A 15,187-nucleotide genomic window follows, 5' to 3' on the forward strand; every position below is an offset into this window, starting at 1 on the left:
TATTGTCGAAACTCTAATACGGTTCTCACTAATGCAACGGATGATGTGTTTCAACTCTCCATCAATGAAAATGTATATAAGTAATTTTGGCTTTTTTAACTAAATATTGTGACATACTTAATGCGTCACAAACTATACAAGTATGAAAAAGTTTAGTTCATTAGACTATCATTGCAAGCAATGTCGTAAAAAGGATTAATTTATGCATTCTTTCAAATTTAGATAGAATAACTTTACCGTAACACTAAACTCACTATAAAATTATACAATTATATAAAAAAAAATAAAAATATATACAAGTATATAGAAAAATAAAATGATTGGATGGAATTTTTTTATTCAATTTGTATAAATACTTATTCTAACAGTTTAATTCATTTTTTAAAATTATAAACTGAATTAAACCAAAACAATGATGCAAACAAACATGCTTTTGTTAGGAGGTAGTGCGATAAAAAATTTCTCCATGGTTTGTTTCAATGTGCCTTACAAAAAAAAAGTTGTAGCGGTGGCAAAACTTGACACGACCCGCGAACACGACACGAGTTAATCTTAAACGGGTTCGAGTCATAAACGGGTTGACACGATTAACCCGTTTAATTAATCATGTCGTATTTGGGTTGAGTTAAGGAGTTCAACCCGTGTAACCCGTTTAACTATATATGTCATAAATAAATTCATATTTAAGCTTTAAAATTTCTATATAAACCTGTGTCTTATAATTTAATATTTTGTAAACTAGAAATTATTTAGTACTTTGGTTGATCAAAATTTATATTATTTTTAGTATTTATTATTTTATTGAGTATTATTAATAATTTAAATAATATATATATTTTTTCTTTTTATAAATAGGTCATTAAATGGGTTACACGTGAAACCCGTTTAATAAACAGGTCGGGTTAGTGTTGAGAGTTTCTAACACGATTATTAAACGGGTCGTGTTCGGGTTGAGTTGTTTAGTATAATACTCTTAAATTGACACGACACGATTATGACCCGCGAACACGAATTGCCACTCCTAGAAGTTGTCACGTTTTTTTGGAGGCAATGGGATCATTGTTCCAGACGAGGAGATATTAAATTGGGAGAATTGAAGAAGAATATTAAATTGGGAGGTAGTGTGATATATTGATGGAATTGAAATAATCTATATCTATATCTATCTATCAATCTATACTATTTTAAAATGTAAGGAATTTTTTTAATATTTTTAGATTTTTAAAAAATACAAGTTAATTTACATATATATATATATATATATTATTCTTAAAGTGTAAGAAATTTCTTAATATTTTAAAAAATTTATAAAATAAAAATAAATTATATTAAATACTTTACATTAACAGTTATGTCATTTGAGCTTCCCCATCCAACATTAATAATTTCTATAAATTACTTATATTAAATGTTTTAATCATTCAAAAGTTATGTCATTTGAGATACTACTTATACAGAAGTGTAAGCATTTTTTTCCACAATTATTTAGATACATTTTCATTAATTATAAGTTATTTTATATGTTTCCTTTTCTCAACACACATTTTTGTTTGGTACATATTTGATTGATTTTAAATTTATTAAAATCAAGAGTTAATATATTTTTAAGTTAAATTACCTTTATTAAATTTCTTCCTAATATATATCTTATCTAAATTTTATTCTAAAAGTGTAAGCCATTTTGTGAGTTTCTTAACATTTTTACATTTTTTTTTATATCAAAAAAATATTGTACTTATTTCTAGAGTTACTTGACTTTCCATCTCTCCATTTAATTTTAATAAATTGCATTTCACCTTTTGTTTTTTTTTGTTTTTTTATACAAAACAAGAAGGGTTAGAAGTTAGACTAGTAGATACATAGAGTCAAAATCTGGCACTCCAAAGTTCACCGGAGGCACTAACCCATTGAGCTATCGAAGCATCTGCAAATTACCTTACATTTAAACACGAATATCTCTCTCTCTCTCTATATATATATATATATATATAACATTTATACATTTTTATATATTTCAAATCAAAAAATATCTTGTATTTATTTCAAGAGTTACAACTCTTGACTTCCATCCCTCTATTTAATTTTAATAAATTGTGTTACACATACATACACAAGAACATCTTTGCTCTCTTTATATATATATATATATATATATATATATAACATATACATTTTTTTGCTTCGTCTTGAAAATTTCCTTTTCCGTTTTAATTTTTCACTTACAGAATCAGTATTTTTATCTACTCTTACTTTTGAAAAGAAGACGATACTACTTGAGAAGCTTACTTCCATCAATTACTTTTATTTTTTTTCTATATTATGTAGATATCCATGTATGCCATGGCTATGAGAATAACTTTGTTCGGGTAATGAAACCGTAAGCTTATTTCCACCAATTTCTTTTATTTTTCTTCTATAATATAGATATCTATGTATGTGTGTATATGTTATCTTGTGTATGTGTGTGTATATAGGGCGCACAAATGCAATACAAGATATTATATGAAGATATTATTGTCAATAATTTTTATGAAGTAAAGATCACAAGAGTAGGTATATACGTGTATATATATTAAATTTTTGTACAAAATTTGTTAATTTGGAATTTACGAAGTTTTTAAATTGATTTTATAGATATGAGCAAGTGGAGATCCTTATTTACAGCTAATGAGCACTGAAAAGTGCGTATTTAAACCCCTTAAGCTTAGGTATTCTAGGACCTTTATCTATCTTACTTTACCGTTTTATATTGATTTCATGTTATTTCCATTTTCAGACACTTATCCAGAAAATAAGCTAATTCAGCCAAATAAGAGCTTAATTGAAGCAATTCTGAGATGAAACAAAAAAATGAGCAAAGTGGAAAAAGAAAGAAGCAAAGAGAAGCCAAAGGTGGGAAGCAGCAAAGTTCGATCGATCCAACTTTAAGGTTCGATCGATCCAACATTGATCGATCTCAGCACTTCAAGATAGATCCAAACCTTGACCCCAAAGCAGAAAGTCCAAAGTTCAATCGATCCAACACCATTCTTCGATCGATCGAACACCTTTGTCTTTTTTCAAATGATTGATCTTATCCACACCTGTACCACCCCATTAACCACTTTTGTCCTATTCCCCAAAATATCTCCAAAAATATCTCGGATTTGTCTTTTCCTAAAAACTTAGCCAGTTGGATCGATCCAGCCTCAGTTCAATAGATCTCATCCAAGTTCGATCGATCTAAGTCCAAGGTTCGATCGATCGAACTTCCTCCAGTGCGAAAAAGTTAAAAAGCCAGCTCATTCATTCCGTGGAGCTAGAGACACCATTGGGGAGTTCTTCATCAACAAGGAGCAGATTTCTTCCATGGAGTTAGCCCTTGAGGGTTGGAGCAACATTACCATGAGTGGCTAGACATCCTCTTGGGGCTAGAGTTAGCCCCAAGCATGCTTTCTATATCTTAATCTTGTGTATTAGTGAGGGATTAGTGTTGTAATTCATGTTTTGACACTTTGATATGTATAGATCTTGTTTGTTCAATGATTTATATGGTTTAATGTTTTCAATTGATCATTTTATTCTATCTATATGTCTATGTATGCTAGAATAGATGTTCATGTGCTTGTCTCTAGATTTAGTATTGTTGATGCATGTCTATGTGTATTAATGCCTTTAATCTCGAGATTGTCAAAATATGAAGTGCTTAATGGAATGCTCTTGACATTTTCTTGATGGTTCATACTTATTCCTTGATGGATTGTGCCTTTCCTTAGTTTAATTTCATGTTTGTAGTGTAGATGTAGAGTAGTGGTAGTGTAGATGTTAGATGGGAGGACAATCCATGCTTGTTGTTTGATATTCCATATTTTTGAATGCAAGTAGCACATGTCTCTAACCTTGTGGTGTATTTGGATTGTGAGCCTCATGAAAGGATTAATGACTTGTTTTGCTATTTTGTGCTTTTCACATGTTGTTTAGACAATATATACTTCATTGTTTGATATATTATGCCTTTCACATGTTGCTTAGACATTATATGCTTAATTGGTCATCCTTGCTTATTGAATCAACCAATTACACACACACACACCAATATTGCAACACACTTTACCCTCATTAGTCACTTGTTAATGTTGTAAAAAAACATTACTTGGTGGTGATCTCTACACCCCAAGATCCCTCTCTCTCTTATTTACTCCTTATTACATTGCATTGCTTTTACTTTAGTTTACATTGCCCTAGTCTAATTAACCAACCAACCAATCATTTGATCATTTGACCTACTAACCTTGATTGCAATTCCACAACCATAATACGACTCCATAATCCCTTAGGACGATCCTTACTTGCCCTAATTATATTTTTAGTGAAAGGTAGTAGTGGCTTTTATAAATGTAAAACTTGTCCCTCGCCTTAATGCACCCTCTTAAGCTTATGGTAGGACGACGACCAACAGCTATATAAACGACAAACAAAAATTGGGGTGATTCCACAATGCAAGGCTTTTGCATGACACAATTGCCGATTATTTTGTAATAAGGATGGATTTTAAACAAAATACCAGAGTTTAGAGTATTTTTTATCTATTAATTAGTTTAAAGTTATGGTTGAGTTGGTAATATTAGATTTCATCAACTTGGATAGTATAAGAATTTATTTATCTTTCTTTAGGGCAACCCTCTCCATATAAAATTAGAATTTTCTTTACTTTATTTTTATTATATGTAAATATACTACAGTAAAGTAAAGAGCAAACACTTAAGTTATATTGAAAAAATTGTAATTATTGTATTTTTTAAAAATTTCTTTTTTATTATTATTTTAAAAAATATTTAACACTAAAAATTTGTTAATATGACACTTTTTAACCTTGATGAATATAATAAAACTAAGTTTCACAATTTTTTTTTTTTTTATGTATAATAATTTTTTAAGCACGTGTTTTTTTCTAGTAGAGTTAAAAGATCTTCTAATTCTTACATCACTTATACAATTTTAACCATTGGTTCGCCCAATCATTATTAGATACGTAAGAAATCTGTTAATAATGTGACCATCCAAATTTTGGTTCACTATTTCAGTGCATTTGTTGAGACTATATGAAAACGTTCCGTCATTTATCATAACAATTTGAAGAGATTTTAACAAATTAGGCAAGGAAGAATGTTTCATTTATTATAAGGGAAAAGTGCAAAAAATCCTCCCTAAATTATTTGAGTGTTGCAATTAACCTCCCGGAACTACAGAAAACCCCTTGAACTAACAAATTATTGCATTTAACCCTATAAGTTTAACAAGAGGTGTCAGAAAATCCAAAAGACAACATTACCCCTCAAGTAAAATGACATAGTTTGAAGCATTTAGGCAATTAAATTGCTTAGTTGTCAAATGAAATCCACTGGCCAATAAGAAGTCGACAACACAACATTGAAGATAAGGTTGATATTTGTTATCCCTTCATTCGCACCATTATCTAATCCACAATAAAGAGGCGTCATAAACACACCATTATCAAAGCTCTGCAACTTAGTATTCTCTCAATCGTAACCACTTATTTGTGTTGCTACAAAGACCTAAGGATCTGTTTGATGCGAAACCTGCTACGTTGGATCAGTAAAGCTCTTACCCTTGTTCCATAATTTTTTCAGTTTTATTGTAAATGATTTATATAGAGACAAGGTTGTTGTGATAAAGTGTAATACCCCTAATGATTTGTGTTGTTTTCTTGCTTTTGACAAACAATTAGTCGTCATTTTCAAAGGATGGGACAGACCTGAGGCATATGTTATGTTTTTTTTTTCATTTTTTGATGCTTTATTTATGCATTTTCTATGTTGTACTTTAGTGTTGAAAGGTACTTTGTCATACAATATGTTTATATGTAGTCTCTATCAGTAAATGTTGTCTCCATTTGTTTTTGAAAAAAAAAAAAAAGGTAAATGTTTTCCACAAGAATCACTGTAAAGTGATTTATATCATTGGTGGTCCTTCTATTATTTGTTGAATTTTCAAATTAGTACTGAGTCATAAAGTGATTTCTACAACATGGTTATATGTAGTCTCCATCAATAAATGTTATCTCCTTTTGCTTCTAAAAGAAAAGAAAAAAAAAAAAGAAAAAGAAAAAAAGAGTAAATGTTGTCTGCAGAATCAAGATAAAGTTATTTCTATCATTGGTGGTCTCTCTAATTTACTTAAATGTTGTCAAATGTTGTATGTTCTGTAGTGGTCCTATTATTTATTGAATTTTCAAATTGGTACTGTTGAATAATTAATTTTGTCTTTTTGTTCTTAAATCATATTGTCTCTGCATTATTTAATTAGTGTAGTACTTGTTTCTACTGAATATTTGATTATTGTTTGATTATTGCAATTTCTTATTGTAGATGTGACCACTTTTTGATTATTGCAATTTCTTGTTGTAAATGGATGGTTTGTTCACAATTGAACTTCATCATAGGAGTGTTTTTGAGAAATCACCCCCTATGACATACCTAGGAGGAAATATCTCTCACTTTGATAAAGTTGATGTAATACCCCTAATTTTAAAAAGGATATTCCTGGTATTTAATGGTATTTAATTTATTATTTAAGTGCATTTTATTTGATTATATTTTAAAAAGGATATTCCTGATATTTAATGGTATTTAATTTATTATTTAAGTGCATTTTATTTGATTATGTGTCATTATTTTTTTTATTAGGTGCTTAATTGTTTTCTTTTGTGGTGATTTAATTTATTTAAATGATATTTATTTTTAGTTATTTGATTGGAATTACTTGCTAGTGTTTTAATTATTTAATTGGCATTAATGGTTTAAGTGTAATTGGTTTAATTATTCTATGTGTGTCTTATTTTATGTGTGTCTTATTTGGTTTAATTGGGTTTACTAATTATTATTTTGTTCAATTAGATTATATGTTAAGTATTTAATGGTGAATAGGGTAATTAGGTAAATACATCAAACTAGGGTTTTAATTACAGTTTAAATTAGGATTTTATATTATAGCCGTCGTAGGTTTCTACGTTAATTGGATGGGCCGGTTAGGATTGTGAGTTGGACTTAAATGAACCTAGGGTTTAGGAAAACTCTATAAGTATAAGGTAGATGTTTGTGTAGGTTTTTTTAAAACAAAGCACACGTTTTGTGGAAGTGGAGAAGGAAAAATGCAATTTTTCACATTCTGCCAAGGTTTGATCAAAGCTCTAATGCCGCTTCGTCCGTGGTCCGATCGAGCTGAATTTTGGAAGAGAGGTTCACGACTAAGTGACGCAGAATCTGAATGGTGGAGATCAGAGTTTGACCTCGGGAACAGTGATTCGTACTCGTGAACAGTAACCGGGTTTTAGAACTTGCCGGGATTTTTTTTAAGAAAACGACGTTGAAACTTTGAACAAAAGTTTCTGAGGCAAGATTCTATCCTTACTCTTTCCCTTAGGCTTCATACTCTTTGCACTCTTAAATGATTCCAGGATTAATGAAGATTAAACCAAACAAAAATGATATCTGTTTTGCTATGAAACTGGTAGTTACAGTAGTGTTGTATGCTTGTTCAATCTAGACTAAGCATGTTTGTGGATGCATTGTGGTTCTGTGGTTCACGTTTTTCCTTACCACTGCTAGTATAAATTATTGGAAGGATGGGTCTAGATGATAGCTATCTTAACTTCTGTAATAGCAACTGTTGGAACTTAAATACTAGGAGGATTTGAGTTTAACACTAGATCGGTTTTGTGGAACACTATAATTTGAGCATGTCTATATACATACTGTGAATATTGTTTTGATGCTTACATTATCACAGTTAGTATCAACTGTGGAGGATAGGATTTTGTGATACATACCCTACCTATCTGTATGTCATTTATAAGGTGTTAAATGGAAGTTTTAATTAATTCTGTCTTTATATCAGACTAAAGGGAACAACGTAAACTGGGCATGTGTATGTTGTTGTTGGGACCCTATTTATCAATGCTTATTTTATCACTGCTAACATTGAATGTTGGATGTTGGAATTTAGTTGATATATACTTGATTTATTGGTATTATTGACTACTGGAGGATTGGAAAGTAGGCACCGGTATGGGACGATGGCATACTAAGGATGGGTTTGGTTTTTAAAACAATACCATTACCCACCTACTTGGAATAAGGATGGGATTAACTAAAAGTTAAGTCCCGTGGATTTGTATTGTCAAGGCAACTACTTGTTGAGCGGTAATATCAGGGATTTTGGATGGATTTTATATATGTACTGTTATGGTGCCTCGGTATGAGCTTGAGCCTCAGGACCGATGGCTAGGGAGCGTATATGCATCGGGATGTGTAGCTGGCTATGATGGTTGGAGGTGTACCCTGTTTAGATATAGGTACATATGCCCACTTCGTGTGCGTTTTAGCATGTTACCTCTATTCAGGTTGAGACCGGCCTATAGTCCAGTGAGAGTCCTTTAGTGTGACTATATATATATTTACGGACTATTAGCTATTGTTGAATTATTTAGGATGTACATGCGTATCGGGCCTCTGTTTGGATTGTAGTAGTATAGAACTTGCGCGTGGGCCTGACCCACTTCTATTTTTCAGGTACATGACAGTTCCAGGCTTAGACATGTTCGTGCTGAGCAGAGGTCTCTATTCACTCTTCCGACGATGTAGGGCTCTTTCTATAGTTTTATTTCTGGACGTTTATTATAGTTGTTCTATCTTCCGTATGTATGTTTAATAGGGGTCCACTAGAGATGGATTCCCAAGTTGTAAACTGATGGAGTTTTGGAGTTTGGGTTTGATGGATTTTAATAATTATAATATTTTGCGGATTCTATTTTTAGTTTCTTCCAGCTTTAATTTCATTTCTTAATTTATTTTGTATTCCATGTTCATTATAAAATATTAATTGTTTGATATTCCCTCGGGTTTGGGCCTGGGCCTGATCAACCCGTGTCTCGGATCCGAGGGGTATCACAGTTGGTATCAGAGTACTCCAGGTTCAAGTGTCTCTAGGATGTTTTCGTATTAAGTCTTCCGCGTAGCGTTTTCTCTTGAATAGAGCTTAAGTTAGGATTCATTGTATTCCTTATGGTTCGTATAGAAAGGGTACTGACGTCTGTCTTTTCGTGTTAACAGATGGTTAACGCTAGAAATGGACAGAACATGCAAGGAACTAGGAAGGAAAGGAGAACGGCACGTAGGTAACAATATCTCCTACGGCGTCAGCAAATGGAGGAAGAGCAGCAAAGGCTTGGGTTTCAAGATGACATGGATCAGTTTCAAGAGGAACAGGATAATGTTCAACAGACTCTGGACCAGGTCAGAGATCCAGAGATTCCTTCTCACCTCAATGATCTCGTTGCTCGGGCTATAGAGGCTGGGGTAACAGCTGCACTTCGGAATCAGCCTCAGGTACAGTCGGCACCTGTACCAGCACCAGTGGTTCAGACGGATTCTTGGGGAAAGGCTAGGAGCTCTTTCACAAAGGGGAGTCCACCTGTGTTCTCAGGCTCAACCGATGCGAGAGCAGCTCACCAGTGGAAACAGGACATTGAGCGTCATCTTCGTTTGGTTCAGTGCACGGAGGTTCAGAAGCAGATGCTTGCTACTTTCAAGCTAGTTGGGGATGCACTACAGTGGTGGGAGTCAGTTACCACCTCAGAGGAGAGGATGGCATTGTCTTATGATGAGTTCAGTGCTCGCTTTGATGAGAAATATTTTCCCTATGCAGTCAGGGCAGCTATGAAGACCGAGTTTCTAAGTTTGCAGCAGGGAAACATGACAGTGGCGGAGTATGAGCAGCAGTTCACACGCTTGTCTCTCTTTGCACCGGAGGAGGTGGATACAGAGGAAAAGAAGCGCAACAGTTTTGTCAAGGGACTGATGTGGTCTATCAAGGGAGCTATTACAGGTAGTCCAGCCTATACTACCTATGCTCAGGTGGTAGACGCCGCTCTATAACAGTATCAGTTGACTGTGGACATCAGACAGGCTCGTGGTGAGAAGCGGGGAGATAAAGACTCTACTAATCAGTCAGCTGAAAAGGGGAATGGCAATGGTCACCGGCAGAATAACAAAGGCAAGTTCCAAGGACAACAGCCTTGGAAGAAGCACAAAGGTGGTTCAGATGCTCACCGGAATGGGGCACCTATTCAGAGGCAACAAAATGGGGGACCACAGGCATGACAGGGTCAGCCACAGGCTAACCGACAGAGGAGGCCATTTGGTACTTTCCAGGGTAGTTGTTACACTTGTGGAGAGTATGGTCATACCACCAGGCAGTGTCCTAAAGCAGGACAAGGACAGGGACAGAGACAGTATGTGCAGCAGGGACAGAGGGCGCCAGTGCCTCTACCAGCTCCACAGGTTCCACGGATTCAGGGACAGACACATCTGGCTTTACCGGCACCGCCGCAGACTCAAGGACAGGCACCACAGCAGTTACACTATGGCAGGGTGTATAACCCCATGCCACAGGATGTTCAGGCACCTCAGACTATTGAGGGTAAGTTTCTTATTCATGGTTTGCATAGACGTGTTTTATTTGATACGGGTGCTACACACTCATTTGTAGCTAGGACTTTTGTTGCTTTGTCTGGGATGAGGACGAGGGTATGCACTAGACCTCAGGGTATTTCTACACCATTAGGTGATACAGCTATTATACATGAGAGTGATGGGCCTGTAACACTAGATATTGGCAGACTCAGATTTCTAGCCAATCTATTGGTCCTGGACATGCACACTTATGATGTGATACTTGGAATGGATTGGTTATCTCACTACCATGCCCAAGTTGTTTGTTTTGATAGATCTATTATTTTTACCATACCTGGTCAGGATATGTATGTAGTAGCTATGCCACGTTCTGAAGGGGGCGGTAGCACCTATTTGTTCCATGTGGAGGAGGAAAATGAGGAGGGGATTACTGTGTCATTGGATAACATACCGATTGTACAGGATTTCCCGGATGTATTTCAGGAGATTCCAGGGTTGCCACCTAGTCGCGAGATCGATTTTGTGATAGACTTAGCTCCAGGCACTGCGCCTATTGCTAGGGCACCCTATAGGATGGCACCGGTAGAGATGAGAGAGCTGAGGGATCAGATTCAGCAGTTACTCAGCCAGGGTTTTATTGGTAGGAGTACATCACCTTGGGGAGCACCGGTTCTGTTTGTGAAGAAGAAGGATGGTTCGCTTCGTCTGTGTAAAGATTACAGAGAGTTGAACAAGGTTACGATTCGTAACAAGTATCCTTTGCCCAGGATTGATGACTTGTTTGATCAGTTAAGGGGAGCCACATATTTCTCCAAGATTGATCTGCGTTCTGGGTATCATCAACTGAGGGTCAGGGAGCAGGATGTTCCTAAGACAGCATTTCTCACGCGATATGGTTCTTATGAGTTTCGAGTTATGCCGTTTGGGACGACTAATGCACCTGCAGTATTCATGGACTTAATGAATAGAGTCTTCCGGGCTTATTTGGATCAGTTTGTTATTGTCTTTATTGATGACATCTTGATCTATTCTCGGTCGGAGGACGATCATGCTAGACATCTTCGCATAGTCTTGCAGAAGCTTCGTGAGCACCAGTTATATGCCAAGTTCGAGAAGTGTGAATTTTGGCAGCAGGAGGTGAAATTTCTGGGTCACGTGGTGTCAGAAAAGGGGATAACAGTGGATCCGGCCAAGGTTTCAACGGTGGTTGAGTGGGGACAACCTACATCACCTACTGAGATTCGGAGTTTTCTCGGTTTGGCAGGATATTACAGAAGATTCATCCAGGGGTTCTCCAAGATAGCAGAACCACTCACTCATCTGACCAAGAAGGGTGTACAGTTCGTGTGGGATGAACACTGTCAGCGAGCTTTTGATGAGCTGAAAAGGAAGCTGACTTCTGCACCGGTTCTGGCTACTCCGCAGAGCGGGATAGAGTATCTTGTTTACACGGATGCTTCGTTGCAGGGTCTTGGATGTGTATTGATGCAGGAGGAGCGACCGATTTCTTATGGATCTCGGAAACTTAAGCCTCATGAGCTTAATTATCCAACACATGATTTGGAGTTGGCAGCAGTGGTTTTTGCCTTGCGTATTTGGAGGCATTATCTGTTGGGTGAGTCCTTCAGATTATTCAGTGATCACAAGAGTCTGCAGTACTTGTTCACTCAGCGGGAGCTAAATATGAGACAGTACCATCCAGGGAAAACGAATGTAGTGGCGGATGCACTCAGTCGCCGACCTGTTAGTAGTCTTTCTGCTCTATTCACTACTGAGTGGAATACTTTAAAGAGTGTGGATGAGTTATCGGATGCTTTTATGGCTTGCATGGTGGTTACACCTTCCATCATTCGCAAGGTTTTACAAGCACAACTCACCGATCAGCAGTGTGTCGACAAGGTCGCAGAGATAGCTTCCGGAGAGGTTCCATACTACTATGTTGGGGCTGATGGAGGTTTAAGGTACAAGGGACGGTTAGTAGTACCTTCTGCTGATAATTTGAGGAAGGATGTGATGACTGAGACTCATCACTCTGAGTTCTCTGTTCATCCAGGAGGCGATAAGATGTATCAAGATATGAAGCGGCTGTTTTGGTGGGCAGGTATGAAGAGGGACATTGCTCTTTTTGTTTCTCAATGTAGTACTTGTCAAATGGTTAAGATTGATCATCAGAGGCCGCCAGAAGCTCTACAGCCACTACCAATTTCGGAGTGGAAATGGGAGAGCATATCTATGGATTTTGTGGAAGGGTTGCCAAATTCTTTCAAGGGGCATAATTCCATATGGGTCATTGTGGATAGGTTGACCAAGTCAGCTCATTTCTTGCCTATTTGCACTGACTACACTTCGGAGCAGTTGGCGAGGCTTTACATTTCAGAGATTGTGAAGCTACATGGCATTCCATTGTCTATTATATCGGACAGGGATTCGAGCTTTGTATCTGGATTTTGGAAGAGTTTTCAGCAGACTTTAGGTACGGAGTTACACCTTAGTACTGCTTATCATCCTCAGACTGACGGACAGATTGAGAGGGTGAATCAGATTATGGAAGATATGCTTCGGTCGTGTGTTCTGGATTTCAAGGGCCACTGGGAGGAATATTTGCCACTTGTGGAGTTTGCTTATAACAATAGTTTCCAGAAGACTATTGGTATGGCACCATTTGAGGCATTGTACGGTCGACCGTGTCGGTCACCTGTTTGTTGGATGGAGGTTGGAGAGAATCGATTCTTAGGTCCTGAGTTCATCAAGGATACCTTTGAAAAGATTGCTCTTATTCGAGATCGCATGCGTACTGCCCAAAGTAGGCAGAAGAGCTATGCTGATCGTCGTACTCGGGCTTTGGAGTTTCAGGTTGGGGATAAGGTTCTACTCAAAGTGTCTCATATGAAGGGTGTTATGCGCTTTGGGAAGAAAGGGAAGTTGTCACCACGATTTGTTGGTCTATTCATGATTACGGATCGCATTGGAGCTGTTGCTTATCGGTTGTCACTTCCGGATACTTTGGATCGCGTCCACAACGTGTTTCATGTTTCCATGTTGCGGAAATTTCTTCGAGATGAGGATCGGTATCAGCATATCGATGTTGGGGAGATTGAGTTGCAGTCGGATGCAACTTATTTAGAGCCACCGTGTCATATTGTCGACCGACGAGATCAGATTCTTCGTAATAAGGTTATTCCTTTGGTTCGTGTTCAGTGGAGTCATCACAATGAGTCTGAGTCCACTTGGGAACGAGAGGATGTCATTCGCTCACGGTTTCCTGAAATATTGGAAAAAGGTAAGAGTGAATTCCGAGGACGGAATTCCTTTTGTTAGGGGGGAAGAATGTAATACCCCTAATTTTAAAAAGGATATTCCTGGTATTTAATGGTATTTAATTTATTATTTAAGTGCATTTTATTTGATTATATTTTAAAAAGGATATTCCTGATATTTAATGGTATTTAATTTTTTATTTAAGTGCATTTTATTTGATTATGTGTCATTATTTTTTTTATTAGGTACTTAATTGTTTTCTTTTGTGGTGATTTAATTTATTTAAATGATATTTATTTTTAGTTATTTGATTGGAATTACTTGTTAGTGTTTTAATTATTTAATTAGCATTAATGGTTTAAGTGTAATTGGTTTAATTATTCTATGTGTGTCTTATTTTATGTGTGTCTTATTTGGTTTAATTGGGTTTACTAATTATTATTTTGTTCAATTAGATTATTTGTTAAGTATTTAATGGTGAATAGGGTAATTAGGTAAATACATCTAACTAGGGTTTTAATTACAGTTTAAATTAGGGTTTTATATTATAGCCGTCGTAGGTTTCTACGTTAATTGAAAGGGCCGGTTAGGATTGTGAGTTGGACTTAAATGAACCTAGGGTTTAGGAAAACTCTATAAGTATAAGGTAGATGTCTGTGTAGGGTTTTTTTAAAACAAAGCACACGTTTTGTGGAAGTGGAGAAGGAAAAACGCAGTTTTTCACATTCTGCCAAGGTTTGATCAAAGCTCCGATCCTGCTTCGTCCGTGGTCCGATCGAGCTGAATTTTGGAGGAGAGGTTCACGACTCAGTGACGCACAATCTGAATGGTGGAGATCAGAGTTTGACCTCGGGAACAGTAATTCGTACTCGTGAACAGTAACCGGGTTTTGGAACTCGCCGGGATTTTTTTTAAGAAAACGACGTTGAAACTTTGAACAAAAGTTTCTGAGGCAAGATTCTATCCTTACTCTTTCCCTTAGGCTTCATACTCTTTGCACTCTTAAATGATTCCAGGATTAATGAAGATTAAACCAAACAAAAATGATATCTGTTTTGCTATGAAACTGATAGTTACAGTAGTGTTGTATGCTTGTTCAATCTAGACTAAGCATGTTTGTGGATGCATTGTGGTTCAGTGGTTCACATTTTTCCTTACCACTGCTAGTATAAATTATTGGAAGGATAGGTCTAGATGATAGCTATCTTAACTTCTGTAATAGCAACTGTTGGAACTTAAATACTAGGAGGATTTGAGTTTAACACTAGATCGATTTTGGGGAACACTATAATTTGAGCATGTCTACATACATACTGTGAATATTGTTTTGATGCTTACATTATCACAGTTGGTATCAACTGTGGAGGATAGGATTTTGTGATACATACCCTACCTATCTGTATGTCATTTGTAAGGTGTTAAATGGAAATTTTAATTAATTCTGTCTTTATATCAGA

This window comes from Cornus florida, unplaced genomic scaffold (assembly GCF_030987335.1).
Source record: "Cornus florida cultivar Cherokee Brave unplaced genomic scaffold, ASM3098733v1 CherokeeBrave_3.0.0_Hap2_Chr03, whole genome shotgun sequence".
Taxonomy (NCBI): Eukaryota; Viridiplantae; Streptophyta; class Magnoliopsida; order Cornales; family Cornaceae; genus Cornus; species Cornus florida.